The sequence below is a fragment of the Thermobia domestica genome, chromosome 4, assembly GCF_964235325.1.
Source record: "Thermobia domestica chromosome 4, izTheDome1.hap1.1, whole genome shotgun sequence".
NCBI lineage: Eukaryota > Metazoa > Arthropoda > Insecta > Zygentoma > Lepismatidae > Thermobia > Thermobia domestica.
The window spans coordinates 296662294-296668293 of NC_137457.1; the positions used below are offsets into that span (position 1 = coordinate 296662294).

At 33.4% G+C, this 6000-nt stretch overlaps 1 protein-coding gene across 3 annotated transcripts in view; it reads right to left on the minus strand.

The window, feature by feature from the left end:
* The window catches only part of LOC145684212 (E3 ubiquitin-protein ligase RNF19A-like), a 278535-nt gene extending 272900 nt beyond the window's left edge, over positions 1–5635 (minus strand). Inside the window, exon 1 of one of the 3 annotated variants that reach the window (XM_081756280.1) lies at positions 5359–5635. The gene's annotated coding sequence lies outside the window, so the exon portion shown is untranslated. The remainder of the gene's footprint in view (positions 1–5358) is intronic. The other 2 variants (XM_081756286.1, XM_081756287.1) reach the window with 2 other exon arrangements.
* Positions 5636–6000: the final 365 nt, after the last annotated feature.

Consider the following 6000-nt stretch of genomic DNA (forward strand, 5'->3'; position numbering starts at 1 on the left):
TAAAAGTAATATTCTCTACAAAATAACTTTTATTTTTAAATTATACTAAGTCAGAACGGCAAACACAATAACGGGAAGGAAACTCATAGAGAAGTGTTATCCGGTTTTATTATTTTCCCAGTTTCCAAACAAAGACCTAACTTATGTGGCATTAAATTTATACGTAATAAAAATTCATTTCGAAAAACCAAGGGGTACTTAACTAGATTTAATGATAAAATCAGCAAAGCTACATCTCATAAAATCCCACTCCATTTCAAAACAGAGAAATATTAATTTCCCATATAAATCAATTGAATTTAAAAAGGATATAGTTCAATTATTGAACACCGTTAACTAAACAATATAACTACCTTACAATGTATTTATTCCAGTAACCAGGCAATCAAGTTTATGAGATTTTTGTAGTACTTTCGGTACACGTAAGTAATAGGATAGTTTTGTTATGTGGACAACTATTTTGCTACAATTTGTGCTTTAAATACTATTCGTTATGGACTAGTTAGTGAATTCTATAATTTTACTATTCATCGTATTCTGGGCAACAAAAAAAGGCAGCAGAAGCGGTCTTTCAAATCATGTCGATCGGATAAATACACTGGCGCTAAATGATTTGTTATATTATTTAGTTAATGAAAAGTATGTCATAGTTTCTTTATTTAATTCTAAATAAAGACAACACTCCCGTATATCAGGCTCCACTCACATCACTTCAGCTCTTTTAAGTTTATGACCATCCAATTATAAACAAGATAAACAGAATCTCACAGACGAGAATGAGAGACGTTTCCCCTTCAATCACAGAGAAAAGCATAATATGCATATTTGCTTCTTCTATTTTACGGATTTTCAGTTATGTCGGTAGTATAGGAAATAGATTTCACTTTACAACGATAACTATGAATCCATGAAAAAATAAATTGTTTAGTTTAACGTCCCACGTTTGTGCCATTTAGGCTACAGGTGACGAATGACTAAGGCAAATGAATTGCAATTATTGCCCAAACATTCAGGCATTTTAATACTCATGGTAACTACTACACAACTATTGACGAGACGTATGCACGTAAATGCACACGAGAATTACGACTACAGCCCGAATTTATATGCAAAATGCATGTTTATAGTAACATGCAGAAACGTATGAAAAGTACTATTTATCTTTCCAACGGACTTATAAGGATTCGTTTGAGACGGATATGATAGCGTATGTAAGTGCATATTTCCTAATTTTATTGCTGCATACTAGCATATTTTATCGTATATCACAAGGAAATAGGTTATATTTAAAGTGATCTGAATCACTATGTATACGCAGAAGTAGATTTTTTTCAATAAAACGTTGAATTAGTTGCTCACAATCCTAGTTAAATTCACTTTCGATTGCAACAGAGGTCATTAAGCTAAGATCTTTTTGTTAAAAATTGAAATTTTATTTTCTTTGCGTATATTTCAATGCATATAGCACACCCAGTGGAAGATTGTTACAAGTCAAAATTACATATTTGTGAGAACATGACTCAAGTTCGTTATTCTATCAAAATCGCTTCCTGGAATATTGGTATTTCTGCCCTTTAGGACTTAATATGTTTCGTTACGTCTCTGCGAAAATACCACCAGGTAGAGCTCGCTTCTCTCTCCCTCTCAATTTTCTTTTGAGTAATAACTCAAAATTTCCATTTTTTGAGTTGTAACAGTCTTCTACCGGGTGTGCGGGTTTCACCATCATTCATTTTCACTAATATCCGTCGTCTTCTTTAGCCCTTCAAGGAGGGCATAAAATGCGACGTTAAACTAAAAATAAATAAATAATAATATAATTAGTAACTAATATTGGTATACAGTCCAATATTTGGATCCCCGTCTGTGGGAGCAAAGAAAAAATTCACAAAAGACAAAATGGGTTCACTTTACAATACATGCTCCAGCTGCGCATCGATACATATAATCTTTGTAAAAGGATATAGTAGAGAAGGATCGGGTTAACTTAGGAGTAGGGAAGTTTGAACCATCATTCTCACTTTTATCCAACCCCTCAAAGGTGACTTCTACAAGCAATGATCAAAATCACAGTCACCTTTCCCCTGACAATGTTACACAAGATTTCATTGAATGACAGGTAGTATTTCTCAACCTTTGTAAATCTGTCTAAGCACAAATATTGTATGCCTTCAGGTCGAGGTCGGTGGTGTCATCTTGGGCCTATGTTTAGCAGAAGGGGTCCAGCCATTTTTTCTAAAAAATATGTCACGATTTTGGTAATTTCTGTTTCCATTAGGTTAGTTTATATTATATTACGTTAGTATAGGGTTCCAGCACAATTTTCCAAAAAATTATAGAATTTCGCTTATTTTTACTAATAGGAGAGGCCGGGGTAATAAGAGACGAGAAAAAAAAATTCTTGCACTTGCATTGATTTCTTGAGGAACTAGAAAAAAATATAGAAATGAAACCTGTTGATGTATTAACACATTTTTCCAGTTGCTTTTTCACCAAAAACATTCACGAAAAATTTTGTTACAGTCAGTGTCTCTTATTACCCCTAAGGGGTAATAAGAGACAGGGCTCTCAGTACTCATATACTTAGAATAGAAAATGAGTAGTGGTTTAAGGAAAAACCTTCACACAATTCTGAACAATTTACTTTTTTCAGATCAGAAATATGTACCTATGTTCCCGAAATATCAAGATTTAAGAAAGGAAATTCAATAGCTGGTTTGGAAAATTTATTTGCATGGGTATTAAATATAAAAAACCATTGAAACAAAGTATAGTCACGTTTTACAGAATCTAGATACATCATGGATAAAACTCACACTACCAAATAAAAAAGAATGCTGAGAAGAAATTTTCTGAAGAATGTCGAAAATGTACTTAAAAAGTGTTTAAACTCTCAATGAAGAAAAAACACCGCATTTGAAAAATAGTTTTAGCTAACTTAAACTGAAAAAGCTATTAAATTGTAATCATACACGAAGAGAACATTGAAAAATGTAAACTTATTGTTGTCCAAATTTTATGTAAAATGCAACCTATGTAAAACTACATTTTCGAAAAATATGTAAGATGAATATTAAACCTTTTACTATGTACAGTCGAACGATCATATGAAAAATGTACAAAAGAGTTTGGAAATGTCATGTTAGCCTATGTAAAATCCAAGTTAACATTTAAAAACCTCATAAATGTAATTTAAACCTTAGTGTTGCATAATTACAGCAGGTAGACCTTATTAATTATCTTAGGCTGGACCACTTAAACATAGTAAAAATGAAAAAATGTATAGGCCAAAAAGAACTGTTGGCATATAGGCATGAGTTTAACAAATATTAAGAATAGTCCTACAAACACCTAGGCTTACCAAAAGGACAGGAGTCATATTTAATTTTTCTGTTTTGGTTTAAAAAGTTCTTCTTCACTTTGGTACAAACACAACGAATTTTTTGGAGCTATCCTCTGGAAATCTGGAATGGCCCATTTCCATCCAGTTTGATAGGTCCATAAAACACAAATCTGGATATGACTGTTTGAATCATAGGAAGGCTAATTAGTTCTTTTTTCAAAAATTTAACCTTACACGGTCCTTCATCTGGGAAAGCAATAACCCTCCCAATATCCAGTCAAGATCGTAGTACAGGGTGTAATACATTTCTAAGCAAGATTCTGCTCTGCTTGAATCAATTTCTCCTGGCAAAATTGCACCAGTTGATGATGAAATTAGTTGATCCAAAGCATATTCTCCACTGTCACTATTTATGCACAGACTGCCCGAATTGCCAGAGTAGGAATTTTCCTATTTACTTTCTATATATAAATAATAGCAGGTTAAATTCGTCACATGCGCTAAATAAACATAAAGTTGAACTGGGGTAATAAGAGACAGCTGTCTCTTATTACCCCTTCAAAATTTCTAAAAGGGGTAAGAAGAGACATACCCTCAATTGACCTGAAATGCAATGTTTCAGCATTTTTCAAAATTTCACATCAATCTGCATAATCTTAGTCACAAAGTTAGCAGTCATTTCCACATTTGTAATTCACTTTTCACAAATAAATGTTATTTTAAAACAGTTACGAACTTTTACAGTAAGTTCAAAGTGAAGGCGTTTTTTCATAGTGTGAAAACAATATAAAAACGCATATTAGTTCATAAGTACAAGTGAGGTAGGAAAGTAAAAGTATTGAGGTTGCTATTACTTATTTTTTATATAAGTTTAATTTGATATTTAGGGTATTTTTGGACGTGTTTCTTATAATCCCTGTCTCTTATTACCTTAGCCTCCCCTATTAGGTAAGTTTAGGTTAGTTCATGTTAGTTAGGTATGGTTATGTTACGTCTAAGTACTTGCATTGTCCATTTCTCCTGTAAATTTTGTACTTTTTACGTGCTTCTGGACCCCTTCTGCTAAATATACTCCTCATCTTGTAAGCAACAATCTATATTGTGTGTGATGTACTTCCTTGACAAGGGTTAGGTGGTAGAGCAACAATATGCTGAACATCACCCACTTGAATAAAGCCTTTTTCAATTCAATGCTCTGTGCTACCGGCTCCAATTTAAGCCCCGGTTCTAGTTTGAAGCCAACGTTAATAGTAGATTCTGTTCTTTCTAACGACAGTCTTACATAAGGATGCAAAACTCAACAACTCGAATTCTTTTGTTTTCATATAGCCTACATTGCGAAGTTTCCCCTGAAGGAAAGCTAAAACTGACAGAAATTAATACACTGCAATTAAATTGTTAAGAAATGATCCAACGTACTTTCCTACGTGTCCTTATAAACCGCTCATAACAAAATTTTCTCGTAAGAGATTAACGCAGTACCTAAATCTGTCTGCAAAATGTTCCGTGTTTTTATTATTTTTGAAGAATTCAAGTATCAAATTAATACGTCATGAAACATATTGTATATTATGTTACGTTAAAAGGAGCATGGCTATGAAGTCATACCTATTCAAAAGAGTTTGAGACTAGAATTTTAAATATTTGACTTCAAAGTATATATTAAACCATTCCAGGAACGTTATCACTGTATCAGTGCATAGGTTTATTTAACTTAAACCATTACCTAAAGACAACCTTGACACAAATTCAGTTAAGACAATTTCACGAATTAATATTTTTAATTCCGACACCTTTCAACTAATGTAAACAATGTGAAACGATGTGAAAAATTTGCCTCAGTGTAATTATCAGCTTTGTTGATTACTGAATTGCTGATTCTCGATTAACCGTTGCATAACAGCTTCCTAATAACATAGCTCATGTTACTATCCACATTAATACTGGGATTAAATTGTGTTACTCTTCTTTACACAACAAATCCTACTGTCTGTCTGGCCTATTCCTTTCCTCACCTCTGTTTGGAATCCATATCGTGGTAAATTAGGAGTCTTTCATCCACATCTAACAGTCACACGTCACAATACAAGCCCAATTAATCAATAATCACCTAACAGTACACTCACTACAATAATCACACATAAACCGCTCCCATTTACTTCACAAGCAACTCGTCCTAAATTGGCCTAAATACAGAAATAACACAATTCTCGTACACTATCGTTAGCAGCGAAAAAGACAGCGAGATGCAAGATGGAGAATTGACACATCCGCTTCCGGCTTGTACGTGTTCGAACCATTCGAGCAATAGTTCGTATCTGTTCCAGTTCCTGTTACAGAATTTGTGAATTATAACGCGCACAAACATGCGCTCACTGTAGAATCACATTTCAGATTAATACGTAAATATCGTAGGATAATATTAAAATCGGTTATATCTCTGAATCGTAGACATTGAGGTTTATTCCGTACCAGAGTTCACAAAAATTTTGGATTGTAACGTAACTTAAGAATGAATTATAACTACTTTGCCTGCTTTCGCAAATTGAAACGAAGAATTTCGATCCCGTTGGTATAAATCGTCACGATATGTGCCTCATTATTAACACCGAGGTGGCTAGTAAGGAAAGTCAGAGAAGTAAAAGTTGAAAGAACCT